Source organism: Neophocaena asiaeorientalis, unplaced genomic scaffold (assembly GCF_003031525.2).
Source record: "Neophocaena asiaeorientalis asiaeorientalis breed wild unplaced genomic scaffold, Neophocaena_asiaeorientalis_V1.1 scaffold523, whole genome shotgun sequence".
Lineage (NCBI taxonomy): Eukaryota > Metazoa > Chordata > Mammalia > Artiodactyla > Phocoenidae > Neophocaena > Neophocaena asiaeorientalis.
The window spans coordinates 719,981-747,279 of record NW_020175436.1 but is presented as its reverse complement, the minus strand read 5'-3'; the positions used below and the strand labels follow the sequence as shown (position 1 = coordinate 747,279).

The 27,299-nt window shown below is 37.5% G+C and overlaps 1 protein-coding gene across 1 annotated transcript in view; it reads right to left on the bottom strand.

Annotated features, from left to right (window-relative positions):
- PPP2R2A (protein phosphatase 2 regulatory subunit Balpha) overlaps nucleotides 1-27,182 on the bottom strand; it is an 82,340-nt gene extending 55,158 nt beyond the window's left edge. Inside the window, exons 1-2 of the mRNA XM_024767749.1 lie at nucleotides 27,095-27,182; nucleotides 25,682-25,756 (exon numbers count right to left, since the gene is read on the bottom strand). The gene's annotated coding sequence lies outside the window, so the exon portion shown is untranslated. The remainder of the gene's footprint in view (nucleotides 1-25,681; nucleotides 25,757-27,094) is intronic.
- Nucleotides 27,183-27,299: the final 117 nt, after the last annotated feature.

Here is a 27,299-nt window from a genome sequence, read left to right as displayed (position 1 = left end):
ATCAGTATAAACTGGTATTTTAAAAATCTTATGACAGAGTATTTCAATCATATATGAAAGTAGGTGGAAGAGCATAGTATAACAAATTCCCACGTATCCAGCTTCAGCAATCACAAACTCATGGCTAATCTTGTTTCATCCATAAAGTCATTCCATATTATTTTTTGCACATCCCAGATATCAAATTATTTCACCCTTAAATATTTCAGAAGTTATCTCTAAAAGGTAAGACCACCACTTTGAATATAGCCATACACCATACCTGAAAAAAATCAATAGTACTTTATCACACCTAAAAATAATCAGTATTACAAATATCAAATATCCAGTATATGTTCAAATTTCCAATTGTCTTGCGTCAAAAAAAAAAAGTTTGCCTGAATTATGATCCAATACTGTTTTCAAACTACAATGGATTGATACATCCTTTAAGTTTTTTTAATCTATAGGTTCCCCCTCTATTCTTTTTCTTGCAGTTTATCTCCTGATAAAACAACGTACTGTAGTTCATCCTATATGAACTCACGATTTAAAAACAAAACCCAGGACTTCCCTGGAGGTCCAGTGGTTAAGACTCCGCACTCCCAACGCAGGGGGCACAGGTTTGATCCCTGTTTAGGGAACTAAGATCTCGAATGTCTCACAGTGTGGCCAAAACAAATACGCCTTTTAATTTCCTAGTTCTGTCTAGAAAAAAATGACAGGGCCTAGGAATAAAGATATTCCAGCAGTAAAGAATACACTTAGTACATAGGATGGTTTCCAAATACCATTCTCTACTAAAAGAACACAAAATTTCTTAGAAAAATAATTCCTAGTATGGTGGGGGAAAAAGTACAACTGGAAACATCTTGTGTCAAAAGAATAGGGAATATTAAGACTGACTGGGACACGTAAAGGGAAGAGACTTGATGGGTCTCTCACTGGCCAAATTTAGGACAATTTGAGCATCAAAAGAAATGGTGGCATTAACAGATTGGGTGGCATTAATAGATTGTTAATGCATGGAACAAAAAAGAACCTACAAGTCCACATTGACACTAAAAAGGAAAAGAGTTGGGAAATTAGAAGATCACCATTCTGCATCCACCAATGTAATAACTGCCTCAGGCAAGGACCATCAGTGATTCACTTATTAATTACAAAGGAGGGAAAAGGGCCTTTTTTGAGAGATCTAGTATATACTACATGACCAAGAGATCAATCATCAATAACAGGACAAATTTATTACATGATGTGACGCACCAGGAAGCACACTCTATGTACTCTTATGTAATACGTCTTGTCAAAAATGTTTAACATGGATTTAATTATGAGGAAACAATTGGTGAAATCCAGAAAGTGAGATATTTTATAACAAGCTTTGACTCTTCAAAATTAACAGAATGCTTTGGTTGGATCCTGAATTGAAAAAAAAATATATATATATTTTTTAAGGACAGTTTTTGTGTCAGTTGGAGAAGTTTAAAAATGGACAGTGTAATAGAGAATATTTCTGAATTAATGCTAAATTACTTGGGTATCATAATGGTACTGTGGCTGTGTAAGAGAATATTCTTGTTCTTAAGAGATAAAAGCTGAGTTATTTAGGGGTAAAGCATCATGCTGCTTCCAATTTACTTTCAAAAAATGTAGAGGCCGGAGTACAGGTATAGATAAAGCAAATGTGGCAAAATGTTTACAACTGGTGAATATAAGTAAAATAAAGAATGGTTATCATCATATTTATTTTTCAATTTCTTTGTGGGCTTAAAATTTTTCAAAATAAAAGTTGGAAAAGGAAGGGACAGAGGGAATATAGCAACTCCAGATACATTCTCGTACAATGGCAGCAAAAAAGGAAGCTCTCTCCTCTCTGAGTTTCTTTTCAAATGGGTTGCAAGGCCTTTCAGGGAACCACCCCTCTGGTTCCTGCCCCCAGCAGAGAGCTCATCATATTTCATTGTATAGATCTAATATTATCTGTCTGACCTCATTTCACATTTAGCTTAGTCCTAAAACTATGAAGCCACCTATAATTGGAAAAAAAAAAAAAGCCAGACTGGCCTTTTCCTATCTAACCAGTGTGAAAACCAAGATCTAAGCTGGCATGTTTCTCCCAAATCATCACTAAACCAGATAATCTCCCTTATTCTAACCAAGCTATCTATATAGGGCACCCATGACTGGGGGAGAGGGATTCATGCCTCTTACAAAGGAGATGTAGGCCTACTCCACCCCACTTCAAACAAGACACAATCAAAGTTGAAGATTTTAACTGTTACTACTCTAGAACCTATTCCATTCTGCATTAACCAACATTTTATCTGACAATGAAAGTTACAGTAGCATTTTTTATTTTTTAATTTCTTGAAGAAGATATCTAATGTTAGGTGCAGATGAGGTACGAAGAGCACTGAACTAAGGAATCATCAGGCCTGAGTAAAAAGTTCTAAGACTGACCCTGCAAGTGGCCATTTCCGCCTTTCTCCTTTTAGTAACAAAACACCCTGATACTCCCCACCGGGCGGCCCTCCATCCACACCCCCAGCAAAACCACGCACACAGTTTTAACAGGAAAGCAGAGGTTACATTTCTTGGGCTCTTCTAAGGCCATGTGACCAAGTTCTGAACAACGGGATACGAGTGTAAAGTTTCCACGGTACATCCTTAAAAAGTAGCTCCTTGTCCTCCTCTCTTTGTCTCCCTCCCAGGGGCTGAACACAGATGTGAACCAGATCTGGCCATGCAGATAAGAGCAATACGCTACGGAACAGTAAAGACGAAGACATAAAAAACCTGGGGTGCTGCATAATCCCAGGAAAAAAGCAGCTTATCCATTTCTAACTCCTCCCTACCACTGGTGGCTTACATGAGAGAAATAAGCTTCCAATTTGGGGAACCACGGGGTATTTGGATCTTTTACAGCAGCTTGGTCTATAATAGCTTGTGTGACTCAGGGTACTTTTCTGGGCCTCATTTTACTGGTTCACAAAACTGAGAAGAATGATATGAATGCTATTAACTTCTTTAGCTGGCTGTTATTTTCTTTTGTTTTAAAAAACTAGTATATACATTTAGTAAAATAAAACACTGAAGTTTTATATATGTTTAAATAAATGGGATGACATGTGAAAACACGCTGCACAATTTATTTATTTATTGGGTTTTTTTTCTTTTTTGCGGTACGCGGGCCTCTCACTGTTGTGGCCTCTCCCGTTGCGGAGCACAGGCTCCGGACACGCAGGCTCAGCGGCCGTGGCTCACGGGCCCAGCCGCTCTGCGGCATGAGGGATCTTCCCGGACCGGGGCACAAACCCGTGTTCCCTGCCTCGGCAGGCGGACTCTCAACCACTGCGCCACCAGGGAAGCCCAACGCTGCACAATTTATATACCCTTTCAACAAATAATTACAAAATGCCCACTGAGTGCGCCAAATGCTGTTACGTGCCTGAGATTATTCAAGATGCTAAGAATAAAGTGATAGAAATAGAGTTCAATGCCTCATGCATGAAAACTTTAAACTTGAGGGAAAGCCTATAATAAGCAAGCAAACAATAAATAAGATTATTTCAAATAATAATGCGGGTGAAAAAGAGGAAAAAAAGCAGATAACACTGAGTGTACTTTGGGGTTGGGAGGGGACTTGAGTTAACTTACAACGGTAGTAAGGCCATGCAAAAATTTGGGTAACGTACATTCCAGGTTAAAAAGGCTAGTTGAAAGCCTTCAACAAGAACAAGACTGTGTATGTGTATGTTCATGGAACACAAGGAGGAGACGACAGAAAAGATCTCAGAGGTAGGCAGAGGCAGCCTGGTAACTAAGTATACAAATGGTATAGTACTAATATCAGGGGATGAGTGCTCCTGATAAAAAGAGAGAAAAGTTATTACTCCCTTAATTCTGTCTTGCTTTCAGGAATAAGTGATGTTCCCAGTAGAAAATTATGAACTTAGTTGCCCTGCAATCAGTAACTGACTATAATCTTTTTTTATTCACTTTGGGACAAACATTTCAACTAATTAAAAGTGATTTTAGAAGTAGAAAAAAAACCCTTAAAAGTCATTAATATTTAATAAAGCTCAAGCTTTCTCTTGACATTTTAAAGATGTGAACAATTTTACATATGCATTCAGTCAACAAATATCTCATGAGCTTCTACTACGGATGCAGACACTGCTGCAGATGCTGAAGGTAGCACAGTAAAGACCTGGTCCTTGCAGAGTTTAATGTATCAAAATACACTTCAAAGTTTAAAAATTATAAGAGTAAATTTTTTAAAAACTCACTCCTTTTGGCTGATTCCTTAATGTCTAAAATCTGGTTTGAAAATAGTGTCTTTTACTTTAATTTATCTCATTTTTTGCTCTAATTGAGGGAAAGATTCCACAATTTTCCAAGGTTTATAGCATATGGAGAATAATAGTACACAACGTTAGAATTTAAATGAGAAAACAATTAAGTCTACCCTTACATTAAAAGAATTATAAATATGAATTCTGTGAATTCTCCTGTTCCATGGCAGAGTGATTACCAAGTGTCCTGCCACATGAAGGAAACAGAACTATATTTACTGATCTACCTGTTAAACATGGAGATTCCAAACACTTCATTTAACTCTTCCCTTTAGATCCCACTAAAATGACAATAAATGAATAAAAACAGTTTAAGACAATAAGAACAAAGGAACATGTAGGGAAACAGCAGAGGACAATAACAAATGTGCTGGAAAATGGAAAGCAGGTAACTTAGCAAAATAAAGGAAACTGAAAACTAAAAGCACGTGGAGGGGGGTGCCAAGGAGAGATGAGGAGATTCACCCCGCAGACCGCAGACCATGCAAGGGGCCAGCACAGGACAACAGTGAGACATGGGGCTACTGGTTGAAACATCTACATAAGATGCAGAGAAGTCCTACTCTCGAGGAGAGAGCTATTTAGTTTCTGAAGAAACTGAGCCAGAGAAGATATCGGTTGGAGCTGAAGGCAAAGTACCAAACTGAAAACGAGATCAAGTGAAAGGATGCATACTCAGCAATGAGCTGACCTTCCTGGCTCTCAGGATGCCAGCAGCCAGGCTTAAGATATGACACCCCACACACACACCTGCCTCTGAAAGTGTTCCTTCTGTTGAGACGCTGAGAATCCCCGGCTCATCACCTTACAGTGAGCCCACCAGCTGATTCGCTGTCAAAGGAACTCAAAGGAAATGGAATGCCAAGATTAGATTGATCTTCTCAAAGATCTCCGTCTACAAAACAAAGGTTGCTGAAAAAGGAATACTCCACAAAAAGCTTTTAAAAATATAATAATTGAAATTGGAAAAATCAGTGAAAGAGTTGGAAACAAAATTGAGGAACTCTCCCAGAAAGAACAAAATGTAAAGATGATGGAAAATAGAAGGGAAAACACCCCCACAAAAACTAGAGGATCAATGCAGAAAGTCCAAGATTCACATATTAGGGGTTCCAGAAACAAACAGAGAAGAAAAAAACTAAAGGAAATGAATCTGCAAGTTTAAAGGGGCCAATGAGTATTGGCCCAACTAACGAAAAAGACTCACACCATAGCACATTGTCCAGAGAGGAAAAAAAAATAGTGTGCTACAGAATAGCAACAGGCTTCTCAAATGCAACACTGGACAGTAGCAGACAGAAGAAGTGCCTTCCAAATTCTGAGGAAAAACGATTTCTAATAACCAGCCAAACCCAAAAGTGTGAAGGCAGAATAAAGACATCTTTTCCAAGCAGGTAAGATCTCAAAAACTACCACCCATGAAATCTTTCTCATGACATACCAGATGCTGTACACCACTAAAATGAGGGAGTAAACCAAGAAAGAAAAAAACATGGCATCCAGGAACAAGGAGATCCAACACAGGAAAGGCAAAAGGAGTTCCCACGATGGTGATGTGAAAATGATAAGAACAAAGGAAAATCCCAAGGCTAAGCAATAAACTTAGAAAACACCCAGAGTATCAGAGGGACAGAGCTCAAGGCAAAAGTGAAACTGGTAGAACATCCAATGTGCTTCAAAACACTGTCAGGAGAGCTAGTCTCCTGTCAGAGGATTTGAGGGTGATTCAGTGATAGATTCACAGAAAATGAAGCAAATCACTTCAGACTGAAACAGCATGATGGAGAACTCCAGGGGTCGAGGGGAGAGAAAATAATTGATTACCTGATTCTTTTGACCATGTAGAAAACTATACTGAAAGGCTACTGAAAGGTGTAGAAAGAAAACAGTGATGGTAGATTGAAACAAAAAACCAGAAACAGATGGAAAAACACGGTAATTATTATCCCTAGAAAAAACAATGTTATAGCAGAAAGGATATAATCATAATTCATTACCTGGCAGTGTGAACAGTATTTATATGGAATAATAATGTCTACTTTTATATTTGTTTCCTATGACCGCTGTAACAAATTACCATAAATTTGGTGGCTTAACACAACAAAAATGTATTTGCTTACAGTTCTGGAAGCCAGAAGTCCAAAATCAGTTTCACTGGACTAAAGGTATTGGCTAGGCTAGCTCCTTCTAGAGACTCTACGAAAGAATATGGTTTCTTGCCTTTTTTGAGCTTCTGGAGACCACCTGCATTCCTTGGCTTGTAATCCTTTCCTTGCTTCACTTCAACCTCTTGCTTCTGGTGTCACATCTACTCCTTCCTCCTCAGATCTTCTTATCTCCTCCTCTTTTCCTTACAAGTACCCTTGTGATTACATTTAAGGCCTAGGAGGATAAGCCCAAATAACCTCCCTGTCTCAAAAAAATCCTTAATTTAATCACATCTCAAATCCCTTCATCATATAATATTCACTCATTCCCAGGGTTACAAAGTGGGTATCTTCTTTTGGGAGGGGGAGGGAGGCATTATTCAGCCTATTTAAACTCACTCTAACATTGGTTTAAACAATAATAATGGTACAACCATCCTGAGGAAACAGAGCAGGAGCAGTAAGAGGGGCAGAACAGAGCTCAATTCATAGCTACTATTTATACCTGAGGATGTCTAAAATTGATAAAGAGCTGTATGAGCATCTCCCTAGAAATAGGAAAACAAATACCAGAAGAAACTGCAAGAAGCGTGTGAAGGGGAGTCAAGGTGAGGACAGGTGAGGAGGGACAGAAAACTATTAATCTTCCTCAAAAGCATTCTGAAACTAATGACTTGTTAAATTATGTACATGAGCTATATGGATAAAATGAAAATCAGCCTAAAACAAAACTAAGATTAGGTGGCCGGGGAGGCAGAAAGCCTTACTGGAGACTGCAAAGGTCACTCAAGGCTAATGAAACAAACAGAAGAATCACAAACATAAAAATTAAAAGGTTAAAAAAAAAAAAAAAAAAAAAATTAAAAGGTTAGTCATTTATACTTATTGAAACCTGTGTTAGAGATTATGAAACAACCAATTAAGGAGTTAAGATTTCACTTCTTAAACTCATCCTTTTCACAGCACTGGGGGACAATCTACTTATAAAAGCAAATTAGCAAAAGCAAGCCTATAAGTATAGCAAGATCTTGGCCTGCGCTAAACTGAACTTGCAAACACGGATTTAACCTAACAATTAGGGATGCCTAAAGTGTAGTGTACTATGATGCAAGCTGTTCTTTTAACAGCTAGTACAAAGCTTCCCAGGAGGTGTTTATTCATTTATTGAACTGTTAACTGATGTGAGAAGAGCACAATGGATCTATTCAGTATGTCAGAAATGCTGAGTAAAAGAATTAAGAAACTACCGTACCTGTTCCCCTTCCCCTAAAAAAGGCTATAAACTGCCTTGGCGCTCAAAGTGTGGACCGCAGACCACCAGAACAGCAGCAGCAACAACACGGCCGTCATTGGAGCTGGTTAGAAGTGCAAAATCATAGGCTCCACCCGAGATCTACATGCAGAATCATAATCTCCATTTTAACAAGATTCCCAGGAAATTCGTAAGCACATAAAGCCTGAGAAGTACCCTGTATTGGGCTAACACCATCCCTCTGACAACGAAACAGCACACCTCTGAATAAGGAATGGAGGAGAGAAATAGGGTGCTCACTGGTACAATAAAACTTGCTTTCTCTTCAGACGCCTTTTTTATGAGCTATCCATATACTCGTCAGCCTACTCAAGGTTTGGTAAAGCATTCAGATCATCATAGAAACAGCTGAGGAGTGGAGGAAAGAAGAGTGGGAAAATACTTATAATATAAAAGAATAATGTACTTATAATGTTGCCTTAGATTGGGGCGGGGGGTACCCGATAGGGCTTTTTTAGAGCCTCAGTAATTAGGGGTCAATACCTGTAACGGGATTTTCCGGATATCACACCTTCAGGTGTCCCAAACTCCACTCTTACCTGCTCAGGGAAAATGAAACTAATGGTGAAGGATGCTTTGGGCTCTACTGCCTGTTCCAAGTTCCCCCTCACTCCCGAATTATATTATTCCTGAGAGAAGATGTAGAGTATACAATCATAGGAAAGAACAAAACACTGGAGGAACTTGAGAAAAATGGGAAGATGCAAAAAAATTTTTTTAAAAAGCTTGAAATTTTGTTGCCCCACATTTTTTTTTAAACTTCTTTACTGGAGTATAATTGCTTTACATTGTTGCGTTAGTTTCTGCTGTACAACAAAGTGAATCAGCTATATGTATACATATATCCCCTCCCTCTTGCATCTCCCTCCCACCCTCCCTATCCCACCCTCTCTAGGTGGTCACAAAGCACCGAGCTCTTTCCATTTCTCTAGGAGGTGGGTCAAAAAGGATCTTGCTGTGATGTATATCATAGAGTGTTCTGCCTATGTTTTCCTCTAAGAGTTTTATAGTATCTGGTCTTACATTTAGGTCTTTCATCCATTTTGAGTTTATTTAGGTCTTTAATCCATTTTGAGTTTATTTTGCCACACATTAATTTTAAATTAGTCAAATGAATCGGCAAAGTGCCAAACCCCAGCCTGACCCCAATCCTGATGAAATTAATCTTCCCACTTCTCTCTTTGGATTTCCCAAATTCCTAACCCAAGCAAACTACAGTTGTATTCATTAATGCAACATACACTTACTGAAAGTGCCTGTAACCTGCCCCAAATTTCAAAACCAACTAGATTTTTTAAAATTTATGGGTTCATATAGGCTTTTATTCTTCTGTTAATTGTTAATCTGCTAGCATTACCTAACTAAATAACTGCACCTACTAAATTTTCTGAGCACTTATTATGTGTCAAAACTAAGCACGCACATACATTTAATCCTCTGAATAACAAGGCAAGTCTATTAATTACCCCCATTTACAGATAAGAAAACACACAGTAGTTCTCAAATGTTTGTTTCCTTACTTTGGCCTTCCTTTGCCTGTCAAAAACAAACAAACAAAAATCACTTCTTTTACAAAGTTTTCCCCGTCTACTCTTGACCCAAATTATTTCTTCTTTGTGCTTCCATACAACCTCCCTCAGGTATAATATGATGGCGGGGGGGGGAGGTGGTGCTAATACATATGAATAAGAAGGACAAGCACCCCCAAAGAACAACAGACAAAGGACAGGGACAGAACCTACACACTTAAACACACGCAAACAGGTAAGTGGAAAAGATTTTTCTGAATGGTAGTATTGTGCCAGACATTGTCAACAGGTCAGGAAATGGGCACTCCCATTTACTGGTGGACAAAGGGAAACCCAACACCACCTTTCTATGGCAATTTGGTAATACATACCATTAGCCTTAAAAAAAAAGATCACACCTTTTGACTATTATGTTCTACTGCTAGAAATATACCCTAAAGTAATGATAAAATTCTCACAAGGATGTTCATCATAATTTATAATAGCAAAAATCATAAACAAATGAAATGTCCAAATTAAATATACCAGACATCCAATTAAATAACATACAGCCATTTATCTTCTGAAATGTTAACTGGGAAGAAGGCATAATACAAAACTATACGTGTAATGCCAGCTTTGAAAATATACATTCACAGCAGAAAAAGGACTGTACACTGGAAAGATCTATGACAAAATGTTAATAGACGTTATTTTAAAATGGTGAGGTTATATGTGGTTTTATTTTTTTCACTTACTTATGATGGTTTTGAAGTCAGAAGAAACCAAGGTTCATCCCCTGGCTCCCCCACTTACCAACTGTGTGACCTTGGTCAATTTACTTTATCTAATCCTTGATTTTCTCATCTATAAAATGAAAGTGGTAATACCTATCCTCAGAGATTAAATGAGATAATGCATGCAAAATGCTTACACTAGTAGGCAATCAGCTAACTTTTCTGAGCCCTTTTTTTTTTTTTTTGCGGTACGCGGGCCTCTCACTGTTGTGGCCTCTCCCGTTGCAGAGCACAGGCTCTGGACACGCAGGCTCTGCGGCCATGGCTCACGGGCCCAGCCGCTCTGCGGCATGTGGGATCTTCCCAGACTGGGGCACGAACCCGTGTCCCCTGCATCGGCAGGCGGACTCTCAACCACTGCGCCACCAGGGAAGCCCAATAAGCACTTTTTAAAAATATATCAACATTTTATGTTTATATTCAGAAAGTTATTTTTCCTTAAAGAATAAAAATCTGTGACATTAGCAAATTACCACATAGCAAGAATTTGATAAAGCTGTATTCTCATCAACTGAGCAGTATACAAATCAGAACATTTTAGCATTTTAAACAATGTTAACCAAATTCCCAAGAAATTCATCTGAGAATTAGAGATGGTGGATATGTGAACAAAGGGACCTATGTATTTACTGAACAGTCAGAAAGACACAGTAGATAAAAAAATTAGGTCCTTGGGATGTAGCCTACTCTATAACATCTACTATAATCTTAATTAAATAATCACCAAAAAGACCAGGTCACTTCAGACTCGACCAGGAACAGTAAGATTCAATTCCAGAAAGCTCAAGATCTAATTTAATAAGGGGTAAGACACAGACCCCAGGTATCAATGAACCCAAACTGTTATTTTTAAAGACTTTGATATCTCAGACATTAATAATTATAAATTTTACTTAGCTTTATTGCACACTAATTGTACACCTAGATGCACATCCCAAACATATACAACCTTCTCAGCAACTCTTCAGGCTAAGATACAGAAATCACAGACCAGTTAAAAAAGAAATTGGTAGCTAAGGGGGCCTACAGAACTTTCCTATCATAGATTTCTGGAATATATTTTCCTACTTTTAAATCTAAAATGATGAACATGCTCCATTAAGTTAAAACATGCAAATATGAAATACTTCTGGAATAACATATAAGAAATTTGTGACAGTATCTCTGGGGACACAGAACCTGGGAGAATGGGGTAAGAGGGAGACATGCTTTCTAGGTATACCTCTTGTACTGTTTGTCTTTACCACTGTATATGTCTGTGTGGGTGTGTTTATATTAAATTCTGGTTAGTAAAATACAAAAATAATTGCCTTATGTTTGGTTTGTAAAAAAGATATGCAGACTAGATTTGCTTACTACAGTGGAGAAAGTCAGATGTAGATGTCGTCTGTATGAGAAGTACTACAAAATGAAAGTTTTTTCTTTTGTAAATGGGAGTTTTTAATTGGCTCTAGAAATTTTTTTAAGAAACAGAATCCTACCTTGTCTCTCCTGTTTATTTCTTAGTTTATTTACTATTATTATTTTTTCAAATTCAGTGTACAAGTCAGCAGTTTTTACTGTATTCACAGAATTTTGTGACCATCACCCCTATCTAGTTCCAGAACATTTTCATCACCCCTTAGAGAAACGCTGTACCTGTTGGCAGCCACTCTCCTTACTCCCACCCTTCACAAGCCCTAGCAACCACTAATTTACTTTCTGTCTCAATATATTTGTCTATTCTGGACATTTCATATATATGGAATCATGTAGTATGTGGATTCTGTGACTAGCTTCTTCACTTAGCATGCTTTCAAAGTTCATCCACGTTGCAGCAGGTATCAGTACTTCGTTCTTTTCTGTGGCTGTTTAATATTCTACCGTATGGCTACATCACCTTTTCTTTATGCATCACCAGGTGACAGACATTTGGTTTGTTTCTACTTTTGGGCTATTACGAATAATGTTGCTATAAACATTCGTGTTCAAGTTTTTGTAGACACAGGTTTTCAATTCTCTTAGATATATACCTAGGAGTAGAATTGCTGGGTTACACAGCAAATCGGTGTTTAACTTTTTAAGGAACTGCCAAATTTCAAATGAAGGTTTTGAAACACAGGATACAAAGGAAAGGGACAAAAGGGCTTGTAAACTACCACAAACATTTGCCTGGAGAAATCTCCAGTTATATTCATTAGTAAATTCAACTCATGACCATCTGAAAACACTGAAAGACATATTTATGTCATAAAAAGTCTTGAGACATGCTTAACAAGTATGTGTTAATAACAGAATGCTCCCAGAGTAGAACTGAGCATTCCCGACTTAAAGGACTATAATTCTAACAGTAAAGAAACTTCCAAATAACTTCAATTAGCTCTCACTTTATTTCCATGAGGGCTTGGGCATCAGTTACATAAATAAAATACAACACTTCAAAGTTATAGTGGGGTTTTCATTCTAGTTGGTATTGGATTTTCTTACCATCATAGCTATAAATAACATATACAAACATCTCCATATGCCTTCAACCTACACCCGTGACAACTGTCATCTACTTTCACAGAATAAAGGCCCTCCAACTGATAACACCTTATTTGCAGTTAACTCTTTCAAAAATGTGGAAAATGCTCATGTTACGAGCCCTCAGAATTAACACTACTACTTAATGTTATACACTACTAGTTTCTCTAAAGCATAAATAGACACCTCATAAAAGAAAAAAAAAGACTTGAGATATATGTGATTCTTTGAGCAACCAAGTATGTGTACTACAACACCACCTCAATATCAAGCAAAGTCAAGTCAACTTGGAAAAGGGGAAATGATTTACTACTCATATCCCAGCATTACCTATAAAAGTTTTACATACGATTAGTCAAGGATCTCCTGGTGACATGAACTGGTTAATACCAAAGGCTATAATGTGTTACGGAGAATGCTTATTGTAATAAAACTGACCTTCCTTAATATACCTAAGTGATGGACTCATGTCTTCTATTTCTCTCACATTCTCCAAAATATTGGGCACTCAAAAATACTTGTTGACTTGTAGATGAATACCTAAGGTCTCACCTTAGCACCATTCCCTATGAGAACCCGAGATTTAGATTTAATCAAATAGTATTTTTTTTTAAGCTGAACCACACAGAAGCAACGTGGGAGCCTAAAAAATAGAACAGTTTTACTAACTCATAATCTTAGATTAACATTGCTCAACTTCTTGGAGCTTCAGTGCCCTTGTGTACAAAATGACAATAATGTCTACCTCAAAGGCTATTGTTAAGAAACGCAACCTTGGTCATTCCTTATCTACGATTTCATTATAAAGAAATGCAATGCAGTTATCAAATTTTCCTATTATGGTGAAGACTTTGCCTAATTAAAGTACACACAAAACAACATACTGTCTTTACTGTTAGTTTTACAGTAATGAAATGTGACTTACAAAATCTATGGGATTTTCTATTTTTAACCAGAAACTGCAAATGAGGTGAAACTTTGGTCAAAAATTTAGATTTTGCCTAATCTTATCCTGAAATAGCCTACAAAATAAAGTAACCCAGTTCTTGTCCTCAAACTGTTAATCTGGAATAACAGACTTGTATCACAGCAGTACCGATCTGTATTCTTTAATATCCTCTAATCTGATACTTTCATGTTCTGCTTAGGGTTCTTCCTGTTCACCTCCAATCACTTACAGAAAGTACTTATAGGATGTTCCTCCCCAAAGAACCCCAGCTATATATAAAAAGGCTAGAAGTACACAATAGCTAAGAGGTGGAAACAAACTAAGTGTCTGTCAAAAGATGAACGGAAAAACAAAATGTGGTATATACATAAAATGAAATCAACCTTAAAAAGGAAGGAAATCCTGTCACATGCTACAACATGGATGAACCTTGAGGATATGAAATAAGCCAGTCACAAAAAGGCAAATACTGTATGATTCCACGTGTATGAGGTATTTGAAGTAGTCAAATTCACAGAAACAGAAGGCACAGTGGTGGATACCAGGGCAGAGGAGAGAATGGGGAGTTGTTGTTTAATGGGTCCAGTATCAGTTTTGCAAGATGAAGTTCTGGAGACCTGTTTCACAGTAACGTGAATACAGTTAGCACTACTGAACTGTACACTTAAAAATGGTCAAGATGGTAAACTTTATGTTTTTGTGTTTTTTTACAATGAAAAAAAACATAAAAACATTAGGGAGCTAAAAAGTACTTCACTTAAAGATGTGGTTCTGCTGCTAGACAAAAATAATTCTTGTCAAGAGGAAAAAAGAAGACTACGAGCAGTCCCTTCCCCACTACCAATTCTTATAACCATTTCTAACGTTGCATCCCTACATAAGGAATCTGACAAGAGTTACTGATTGCCTACAACAGCTTGTTTTCTTGAAATACAGCCTTCCCAATCTATCAGCCAACAGAAAATATTAAAGATTCCTCTTATGCTATCTTAAAAACACATCTACTTCAGGCCCACAAGACTCTCACCTTGTGGTAAACTGGGAAAGAAAAAAAAACAGACAGGGGGAAACACCAAAAAGGTTGTTTCCACTTTCATAGGCAGCTGACCTGAAACTACAATGGCAAGTTCTAAAAAGTAACATTGTTCCAGATTTTCAAATAATTTAAAAAATGTTCCCACCAATCCCTTTTACCTACTTCGGTTTCTCTCTTAATACAGACTACTGAAGAAGAATTTAGATTCCTTCTGAATGAAGTATAAACAAGCAATTACATAAAAATCCAATATACTCTGTAATATTTTTACCCATGGTTAAAGAGACAGCAGTTTTTTAATTAAAAAAAAAAATCAAGGGCTTCCCTGGTGGCGCAGTGGTTGAGAGTCCGCCTGTCGATGCAGGGGACGCCGGTTCGTGCCCCGGTCCGGGAAGATCCCACATGCCGCGGAGCGGCTGGGCCCATGAGCCACGGCCACTGAGCCTGCGCGTCCGTAGCCTGTACTCCGCAACGGGAGAGGCCACAGCAGTGAGAGGCCCGCGTACCACAAAAAAAAAAAAAAAAAATCAAGATGGGAATACACTAAAGCTGTCAGGTCCAGTATCTTAGAAGATTCATCCCTCTAATATTATACCAGTAACAGTAAGTACTAACAGGATTCCTAAGAAAGAATACCCTTTTAATAGTCTAAAAACTATCGTTACCATATAAAATATCCTTGACTCCTCTAACTTAACCATATAGGCATATAATCACAGACAAATTTTTAGATTAAAGCAGAGGTTCTTAAACAGGGTCATTGTTCCATGAACCCCCTTGAACTGGATAAGAGATCACTCAAGGACTTCAGAAAAGAAAATTCCAGTTGATATCTGAACATTCAGAGAGAAAGTCAACCTATAGAAACTAAAATTACAAGAGCCTGACCCTTGGTATAGTGGCACTCAATAATGAATTGCCAGGAATTCCACATATGCCACAGGCAAAGATCTAGATGACATTTTAATCAGCTACAGCTAACATTAACTAAAAATGTCCATATTAGTAAAAAATTAGCTATTTTTAAAATAAACTCAATGTTTATTTAAAAATGTTTAAACATGGATGGAAAATTGGTAAAGCTAGTTTTAAAAGTCCTACATACTTTGACGATTTTTTTAAAAGGGTAGAAAAGTAGCCACAAAAAAACCCTGAAAATACTAAGCAATAAATAGTTGATACTGCATTCTTCAAATGGGAAACTCAGCAACTATTTCAATATAGAATTATGCTGCATTTTAAAGTAGATTTTAAAGAAAAACACTGTTCCTTCTCCTTTCCTCCCTTTAGTGGTTAAGAGTTGAAAATAGTTACCATGCCAATTCTGTGACTTTCTTACAAGAAAAAAGTAACACATCAAACCACTACATGTCAGGTTCAAAATAAAACACAATGTCAAGGGCACCAACTCATTTCTAATGACCAGGCAGCCAACCCAGAAATGGCACTAGACTAGGCTTTAAGGAATTTAGTATTCCTACATTAAGTATTAATGATAGCTGGACCTCAGCAGAGATAGTGGGGAAAACCCTGAAAAACTGAAGGCAGATTTAATTTGGTACCTAAAGAACAGCAAGGGAGTAAGTAGGCTGAAACAATCTGAAGTCATAGGAAAGCTTTAAATACACATGCACAAAAGCAGCACTTTATGATTCTTTCTGATCATTTATAGTTCATGATTTTTGTTTGTTTGTTTGCGGTACGCGGGCCTCTCACTGCCGTGACCAATCCCGTAGCGGAGCACAGGCTCCGGACGCGCAGGCTCAGCGGCCATGGTTCACGGTCCTAGCCGCTTCGCGGTATGTGGGATCTTCCCGGACCGGGGCACGAACCTGCGTCCCCTGCACTGGCAGGCAGACTCCCAACCACTGCGCCACCAGGGAAGCCCCCATGAGATTCTTTTAAAGCAACAGAACAATGAAATTAACAGACTAAGCCCACAGTTGTGAGGTACTTCTGGATGGCAGGATTTCCTTATACTATTAAAATCTGAAGACCCCAAAGATACTTTAAATTTTCAAATACTTACTTATTTAAAAATGTAATAAGCAGGGACTTCCGTGGTGGCACAGTGGTTGAGAAGCCGCCTGCCAATGCAGGGGACACGGGTTCGATCCCTGGTTCGGGAGGATCCCACATGCCCCAGAGCAACTAAGCCCATGTGCCACAACTACTGAAGCCTGGGTGCCCTAGAGCCCACATGTGGCAACTACTGAAGCCCGCATGCCTAGAGTCCATGCTCCACAACAAGAGAAGCCACTGCAGTGAGAAGCCCATGCACCACAACGAAGAGTAGCCCCCACTCGCCGCAACTAGAGAAAAGCCCACGTGCAGCAACGAAGACCCAAAGCAGCCAAAAAATAAGAATGTAATAAAAAGCCCTACACATTAACAAAAAAGTTATAAAAAGAAAAAAAGAGACTATTGCCCCCCCCAAAAAAATCAGTGAGAAGAACGGCATTGTTTTACATTGCTGCAAATCTTTTAAATGTCTGACTTAACAGAAGATGCTGAGGTTCTCTTAATTGCTTCTGCATTCAACATACTACACTATGTTGTGTAGGTTAAATATATGAAGAAATCCAGTCTTAGGTATGTAATTGGGAAAGGAGGAATAGTTTCCTTTTTTTAAATAGATGTTGACTTTTTTTTTTAAGCTTTATTTATTAAATTTTATTTATTTTTGGCTGTGTCGGGGCTTAGTCGCAGCATGTGGGATCTTCCGTTGCAGCACACAGCCTTCTCTATAGTTGTGGTGTGCGGGTTTTCTCTTCTCTAGTTGTGGTGCACAGGCACCAGGGCGCGTGGGCTCTGTAGTTTGCAGCACACAGGCTCTAGTTGAGGCTCGCTAGCTCAGTTCTGGCGCAAGGGCTTAGTTGCCCCGAGGCATGTGGGATCTTAGTTCCCTGACCAGGGATCAACCTGTGTCCCCTGCATTGTAAGGCAGATTCTTTACCACTGGACCACCAGGGAAGTCCTGGGAGGAATCGTTTAATAGGCTTTTCAGGTAGTTACGGATATCTCTTTGATACTACAGCAAAACTCAACACGTGATAGTTTCTTAAAGGTTTATGGAGTCTGAAACCATATCAGTTGTCTGTTATATTAGAATCCAATGCTCTATCTTGCACTTTTACTTACGCATAACTTTTTAACATCACAAGCACTGGCCATTCAGTTATGCAGATTTTCCAAATGTTGATACATTTCATTACACAGTATTAAAAATCACAATCATTAATATTACTACTGATCTCATCTGAAATATCTGTAAGTATTCAGAAGTTATCAAGCTCAGGAGATACACATTTTCCAAAACTTTGAGTTTTGCTTGAAAGCTCAGATTTTATCACGGGCAACAAATACTGTCCATTGAGGTAACAGATTCACCGTTCATTTGAGAAAATGTCTGCCAAATATACAAGCCTGAGTAGTTTGTCAGTAGCTCCTTCTAGTAAAAATAATGTTCCATGCAAAGAGCAACTACTTCAGCTTGAAACAAATAATTGCACCCATACTTTTCCTTCAACCACTGTACTCTGGTCTATAACAGAATGCTGTAAGTGTACTTTCCATTCTGTCACACAGAATGTTCAACACACATGTACTCAAGAGTCAAGACTTTCAATAGCAGAGACTTGACAAAATTAATTTTTACTGTTTCATCAAAGACATTACGTAAAACTGGCATTTTAAAACTGCTGGTACATGGCAATGAAGATTACCATGACTACTGGTACCATTTGGTGCCAAGGCCTTCCTTGATACATGCTAAGATGCCTGCAGATTTACCAACCCTTGCTTTTGTACCATTGGTGCAAATGTCAACACAGTGAAAAAGGCAAATATTATCATGAAAATAGTTTCAACTTCAGAGACGTTCTGACACAGTTGAGGGGTTGCCAGACCACACGTCAAAATGGAATAAATGATCGCTGTTTTGACAGTGGTTACAGACCCCCTGTGACCATAAAAATGCACCTACGTACAAGCACACACATTACAACTTTACATACAACATCAGAAGGTTCAAAAATCCCTTATCGAATGTCCTAGCTTTAAGAATTCCATTAGCAGAAGATTGAGTAAATCTCCAAGTTGGATTTAATTACTTCAAAACAACAATACTCTGCTTGGCATTACAAATAAACTCTAAACAAGTCACATTCCAACAACCTCAAACACCTTCACCTAAACTAAAAGAAGCAGTTCAAGTTTTTAAATAAATAAAATTACATTAGGGAAATTTAAAGGTTTGAGGTAAGAATCCCAGCTCTACCACCTGCTCAAGGATACAGTTAGTAAACTAGCCTTCCTAGCCGAGTTTCCTGTCTCTATGGAAAATCAACAGCATCTATTTATTTCAAAGATTAATAACAATATCAATAAAGCACCTAAAACAGTACCTGGCACATAACTGAGAAATCTAATTTATATATTACCAGACTTTACTTCTCTTTCCTTCTACTAAGGAAGCAACTTGCAGACCTTTGATTACTCAATTTTAATTTCCATTATCACCTAAGAGAAGGGAAAAGAGACTGTAATTGAGAATATTAGCTAAAACATCTATCTCCAACCCTTTAATTTTCCTATTTAACAGCATAAGAAGCTTAAAATAAAGTTTACCTTTCTTCCTGCAACTCAACTAGGCAAATATAGATGTATAAATACGTAATATATGGTAATCTTTTTACTGATTTAATAAAATTAATTCTTTCCTTCAGTCTCTCATCATTCTGCTTATTCCACAATTTTCAAAAATTTTTAAATATAGTTCACTAAAAGAGAGTACTAAAATATACCTAAGTGTAATTTTTGGTTTATTTTAGTAACCTGAGACAAAATGCCATTATCTCTTGTAATTTTTTTTTTTTTTTTACCAATAAAGGGGTAAGAAAAAATTTTTAGCATCTTAAAAGAAAACAAGGATACTGCCTAATACTAGATAAATATGACCATTCATGTTATTTAATGGGCGAAGTTACACTACTTTAAGTGATGGTACTGCATTAGTACCAGACTTCTATCAGCAGTAACGCTAGTGCTGAGAGAAAGAAGTGTGACATGTGAAACAAGGTAAGAATGTTAACTAATACCTTTGCTATGAGTCATTACGTTTTGGAATAGAGCTGATGTGCCAATATTCTGAAATTTGCAAAAAATGGGGTTCTACTATTTTCTTCCACAAATTGACCCTAGTGCCTAAATCGAACATGCATACTACTCTAAGAAACACAGAACACAAATGATCTTAATATCTATTTATATTGTAGCATAAAACATACTGAATGGATTTAAAGCCCTCAAATTTTGTGTGATACCCCAAAGATTATTTGCTTCTCAAATTTTATTTATGTCCTTATTCGGGGAGTATTTAGACTCTCCCAATGAAAGTTTTTTTTTCCAAGAACCAGTCCGCAAGTCTAAGTCCAAAAATAAACAGGAAGCAGTGTTGAAAAAGATGCAATACGTTTGGATCCAAGTTTCACTGACTTCATGTAATAAAATCATACCCTAAAATAATATCCTATGAAAGAAAGTTTAAGAATGTCAAATATGGAGATGAGGAAAATTATACTTACATTAATTAATGAAAATAATAAAAATTTATTATTTAATACTTAATATTAAATAGTGAAAATTTGCATTAAAATAACCATATTGGTTAATTTTTCCTTATCTTTCACCCAAAATTACACACTTCAGATTATCCACGTGTATTTGAATTTTTAATAATTTTATTTTCACAAGTAAAATTTGAACAAATTAACAAATTATCAGAAGTGCTACTGCAAAAAATCATGAGGAAAAACTCCTTACTGTTTCACATTAAAATGATGAACTTGGTTTTCTAGTTTGTTGAATCTAGACTTTAAAAACAAAACCAATAATATCTCTATTAGTAAATAACAAAGAACTGGGAAGGAGTCAAGTCATGCAAGTTATAAATGGGACAGCACTGGCCACATGTTGATGTTGGGTGATGGGAGTTCATTATACTATTCCATCTTCTTCCTGTAATGTTCAAAATCTCCATAATGAAGTTTTTTTTAAAAATTCAAAAAGAACTAGCCAAATTTAAAAACAGGCAATTATTAGCTTCAGGGAAAATGAAGGGATGCACAAGAAATGAGCAACACTACAGTGTAGTACCGGCTCAGTAGAGAATATCTGCATCCTCGTAACAATGTAAGCACTGACTTCTAATTTAACCACAACATGTGATGTAACGCTGGGGCAAACGCACAAAAACGTCAACAGCTTAATCTTCATCTACCATGGAAGGAAGTCAATTGAAAATGTCTAAAATTGAAAGAAACAGAAATATAATTTTATTCACAAAAAATTTAATTAAGCCCAAGGGAAACAGCTAGAAGAAGGGTTCAACATAATTGCCTTTAGGAGAAGGGCTAAGGAGGATTAGGGAGTGAGTGTGGAAGGGATTGCCATTTTTCATTCTAAACCCTTTAGTATAGTATGGGATTTTTTAAAAACCTTTTTCATTGTGAAGTCTAACAAATATAGAAAATCAAAATCAAAACAACAATCTTCAGGTTAATCAGTTATTACAAACATCTGTACAACCACCATCCAGGTCAATTTGCCACCCCATGAGCCTTCCCAGAACCCCTGGCAACCACAACTGCCTATCACTGCTTAACGATAACCACTGACCTGGCTTTTATAGTTAATTACTTTGTAGCTATTCTTTATAGAGTTTTACCAGCTTCATATGTGTCTCTAAATCTATGGTTTAATTCTAAATGTTTTTGAACTTTATATCTGTGGAATCAAAGAATATGTATAAAACATACACATACCATTTTCCTCACTTTGGCTGATGAGAAGTTTTTAATAGCCTTTAAAGACAATTGCCCAGTTTCCTCATTCTCCTACTCTCCCTTACTCATCATAAATATTCAAGTAATAACAATAGCTAAACCTTATTATGTGCTGGGTTTCTGTTTTAGGAATATTAACTCATTTAATCATCAAAACAAAATCCTAAGACAAGTTTTACTGTCATCCTCATTTTACAGAGGGGGAAAACAGGCACAAAGAGGCTGAGTTAACTTGCCCAAGATCACACAGCTAGTAGGTGGCTGTGCAGGATTCAAACCATGGACTTTGTGCTCTGACCTACCTTCTCATGGGAGAATAGCTATCAATAAAGGAAAACTAAAAGTACAGGATATGATAAAATGTTATTACTGTTAACTATGACGGTTAAAGTAAAAACTACATGAGAATGATTTTAGTGCCTCATCCTTCTCCCAAACAATTAGCTACATCAAAGGTAAACTACTTAAAGTGCCTGAAGAGCCGTGTGTGCACAGAATAAGTACCCCAACACAGGCTGTAACTGTCCTGAAGGGCTTACATGCCAAAAGACAATGAGAGTATCTGATCAAATGTCAAAATTCTGTCTTAGTTCTGTAATGTTATTTAAGGAAAAATTCTGAGCCTTGAGTAACTAAGTCCACTGTCTTATTTTTAAATTAAGGCCCCCAGAAAGTCTAACATCTCAAACAATTTAACTTACCAGTAATAATAATGTGGGGCTGTCTCTCTTCTAAGACATCTTTGAGAGTTAACAAGATTAAGAGTACAAGAACAACTGAAATCACCTAATCCAGTTCTGTTTTCTTAAGGCTAAGCATACTGGAACTCAGAGGAGTACTTACCCGAAGTGACATATACTAGTCTGTCGCTAGGATAGAAACCTAAGGTCTCCTCGCTTCTTTCTACTACACGGCTATATACCATCAGTCCACTTACAAAGCTGCCAAGTAAATAAATTCATGATTGCCAAAAGTATGTCTCAGTCATGCTACCTTTCACCCATACTTGTCCCCCTTCATAACCTCATTATAGTAAATTTTCTTCCTCCATTCAATAAATACTGGATACCTACTGTGTTCCAGGCTTTCTCTTAAGCATAGCAGTTTATATACAGAATGTCCCACATACAGCTTACAGTACAACAGTAGAGGTTTGGGGTACTAATACTATAAATACAAAGTGCTACGAAGGTAGATTCTTAAAATACTCCCAAAAAAGGGAGATGAGTAAAAGGGTTACAGGCATGACCTGAAGGATAAGAATGATCCTGATAAGAGAACTGTGGCAGGACTATCAGGCCTTCCAAGGTAGGAACAGCAAAAAAAAAAAAAAAAAAAATCACGAAGTCCCCAAAGTAAGAGTGTACAGGACTTGTGTGAAGAACTGTATCCATTTAGCTGGATCGTAAACCACACTAGCAAATAAACTTAGAGAAGTAGGGGCCATACCAGTGAGAAGTCTCACATTCTATACTAAAATATCTGAATGTAATTCATAAGCCTGTGGATACAGTGACCACTAAAGATTTCTGAGGAAAATAAAACTGGGACGGCATTTAAGATTAACTTAGAAGCAAAACATGACAAGAAGCAGGGAATCATTTAGGAAGTTAGAGCAATCCTGATGAGAGATACTGAGAACCTTAACCAAGGTAAAAGTGGGTATGGAAAGAAGATTAAAGCATTACAGAAGTAAAAAGAGTATGCCATGACAGCTGAATACATGTAGGAGGGGAAAGACAATTTGGTGCCTTTGATGGAAAAGAACTTAGGATGTACTGTTAACAGAAAACAGGCAAGCTAAACTAAAGGTTGAGCCAGATGTAACCCATTTAGAGACTATCATCTAAACCAAGGGGGAAATGTATTAATCTTACTTTATTTCAGAAAAGTAAACCTTCTCTTAGTAAAATAAACATAATAGGCTATGATGTGCAAACTACAGTATGCAAAAAACCCAAATTAAAGCTGCATAACTTGAAAATTGGGTGCTTTTTATACTTATTGCATTTGTATAGACATAGGTACTAGAATAAATCATGTTTCTATTAAAATATACATACCAAGCTTCAGCATAAGATACTAGGAATGCACTGTATGTTAAAAGTAATATTTAACAACCACAGATGAAAATTATTTAATGAATCAGTTGCAAAATGCAGTTACTAAATATTAGCAGAAGAAAATTACCACTGATCCATCATACATGTCACAAACTATCATTTGGTTCAGTTAAGTTTGGAATCATCAATTTCTTCTGATTAAATCAAATGCATGTGGTCTTTGCCTGTTTAACAGTGAACTACGCACAGGGTTTGTATTCTAGACACCTTGGAGCCCTAGTGCTCAGCATTTAGGAGGCCCCTAGAAGATCTTTGATAAAGGGAATAAATGGACATCAACAAAGGACTGTTTTTCAAGTATACAGCACTTTTATAACTTGGCGAGTATTATTACACAACAGCACAGAACTAATGATCCAATATCTGAGTGCCTACTGTTCAATAGGTAATGGAATTACAAAATGATTAACACATGACTCCTCCCTTCAACTTAGGATTTATTTCTCTGAACAAGCCAAACACCACAGGCTTCATCAGAAGACCCTGATTTACACTATTTGTATGACCATCAGTGAGTCTCTTAACTGCTTTAAGCTTCCAGTTTCTCATCTGAAAAACAGATGAGGATTCAATAGAAAGAAATGTGAGAGTGCTCTGTATCAGAAGTACAATGTATGCCAGTTGGCTCCCCACACAATTCAGCAAACTGATCAGGTACTTAATTAAGAATGACACTGAGGACTTCCCTGGTGGCACAGTGGTGAAGAATCCGCCTGCCAATGTAGGAGACACGGGTTCGAGCCCTGGTCCGGCAAGACCCCACATGCCGTGGGGCAACTAAGCCCGTGCGCTACAACTACTGAGCCTGCGCTCTAGAGCCTGCGAGCCACAACTACTGAGCCCGCGTGCCACAACTACTGAAGCCCGCGGGCCTAGAGCCCGTGCTCCACAACAAGAGAAGCCACCGCAATGTGAAGCCTGCGCACCGCAACGAAGAGTAGCCCCCGCTCGCCACAACTAGAGAAAACCCGTGCGCAGCAACGAAGACCCAACGCAGCCAAAATTTTAAAAATATAAATAAATTTTAAAATTAAAAAAAAAAAACAAAAACGAATAACACTGACACAAGCAAATCCAAGCATTCAACTGGCTCAACACAAGGCCATCATCCTACCATGGCCTTGGAAAAACCCTCAAAACAAACAGTACACTGACCGTAAGTCAGAAACAGGATCTTATTATGAGGACAACACATTCTAGAGACAGATAATTTATAAATTTTCACTAGACAAATTTTTGAAAATTAAAAGTACATATTTTAATTTATCTGAGTATTAGAAAATTCCTACTGTAATTCAAACACACAATACTATTAAAATTCAAACTTTAATATTTCTGAACAATGAAATAATAAAACTACTTTATTGAATATAATGTCTCCTCCATCTCAAGACTTCCTCCATCTAAGACCATCTCAAATGAATGCAAAATCCTAAAGTTTCAAAACTAGAATTTTGAAATACACTAATAAACAAATCTGGGGGAAAACTAAAGCCCTTCCACTGATCAAATCCAGCTTCAAAATACACAACAATAAGCTCTCCAGAAGCCATGCTATATATCTATAACACCGTTATTTTCTTATCCACCTAAGTTAATCTTTATAAGATGATTAGATGCATTATTTCTTCACAGAATATGCCAATCAACACCACACTCTCATAGTAGGCAAGTGCAAAAAAACTAAAAATCTCCCCTCAAAAATGGAAGATGCTATCAAGAATATTTCTGAGCTAAATATTGATGGCACCTATTTCAACTAAATTATCTAAAAGCAGTGTACAACCATGAAAATGCATCACCATTTATTTGTACGTGAAATTTACACAGCAAGGACACCTTCACCGCATGGACCTTAGATTTTTCTTGTGACGGTTTTATATATATCATCATCTAGTGCTCCTTATTTTATTCAGGAAAAAAAAAAAACACGGCATAAGTAATAAAAGATTTAAGATTATCTTCCAGAAAGGTGACTTTTAAAACTGTTCTTTCCCTGCTTGGACAACAAACATAAAATGTTCTTAAACTAGAACAGACTCAGCTGAAAGGAAATCCTTCAGCAACAGAGATTTTGGAAAGATTCTATATCCAAATTCTGCATTATTAAATGCTTTCTTACCTTCTGCTACATCATCATCTACTGCTCCTTTCACCTGAGAAAAACACCACTGAATATCATTCCCTCCTCCAGCTCCTGGAAAAAGAAAACATACCAATTAAAACTGAGTCCTACTCATGTTTACTCTCATAAACAGAGATGGCATCCATAGTTGGCATGATACTAACAGCCTGGTACTGCCCACACATACAACCACCACCCCACAGCACTAATTTGGAAAAAGGTTAGTCCCCAATAGTTGGTATTGCATTAAAAAAGAGAGAGAGATTCCAGGTCTGAAATATTTAAAGGCCATGTACTATCGTTACCACTGTACATCAGTTCAAAAGTTCCCTTCCATTTTCCCTTCCCCTCAAACACAGTAAAAGCCTTACTTCAAGCAAGACCTACCAGAAAAAAGTAAATACCGAAAGTTAAAGAGTTTTCCTTTAAGGCTACAAAAGGCTGCAGGAGAGTTAATAAGGTTAAGCTACCATAAAACACGGAACGAAGAGAAAACTTCAGGAACATTACTGCCTGGGTGAGGAGCGATGATTCATATGAACCCTATCACCACAGCGCACATACAGCAAACACAACCTCACCACCCATTTCTTTGCAGTTCATTACCAGCAAATCACTGGCTCCAGAGAGGAAAAGAAACTGAATTGAATGTTGGTGAAGAGATTGCCAAAAGGAAGCTTGGTTTGCCTCCCTTCACCTAATCCGTCAGAATCCAAAGGACCTGGCAAAGAATTAATTTCGCTCATTTGTCATCATCTTGGGCAGAACAATTTTAATTTCACTTAATCATTCAACAAGGCCAAAAAACAACTTATGCATAGCAAACCCTAAGTCAATCCAATATGTTAACTTTTTTACAGGTTTAATTATCTATCTAAATATTGATAAAAGCACGGAAAACTGGTTTAGTCCCTGAATGTTTCCATTTCACTGCCAAGCAGGGAGGGGGCAATGTCCTGGATCTATGGAGAAAGAAACTGAATCTAGATCTAGGACTGATTCTACTAGATGAAGGAAGATATTCAGCAACACCAAAATATACAAAAATTATCCTCGAAGCAATTACCTTTCTCCTCCTTCACCTCCATTCCTTGCTAAATATTCCAACCTGGTTTTCTCTCTGCATCTCCCCCCCTCCGCCCCAAGCTTTTACCTAAATCTCTCTCCTCTTGGCTATTTATATCTCTGAGCTCCACAACTATTTTAACTAACTCCATGAAACCCTTTTGGGAAAAGGACATCTGCACAAAAGCTAACATGCAAAACGGAAAGTTAAAATTACATTTTTCACGCAACTCGCTGTATTAGAGGCCTTGCACTCTTTGGACCTAAAGGGTAAAAAAAAACGAAAGGGAGATGGTTCCAGACAAAAAAAAAAATTCAGGCTTACAGTCTCAAAAATATACGTACCCACAGTGGAAAGAAATACACGTTATGTCCCCATTGTATTTCAACTTATAAAGCACTCTTCCTTCTCAGTGCAAAATATATTTATTTGTAGGAACACCCAAAAAGGCTTGCAGCAGGGAGAAACAGAGGAACTAAAGGAAGGAAGAGCCGCAGAAAAGCCCCCTGGGGGGGGGCGGGGGCGGAGGTTCCACCGGGCTCCCAAGCG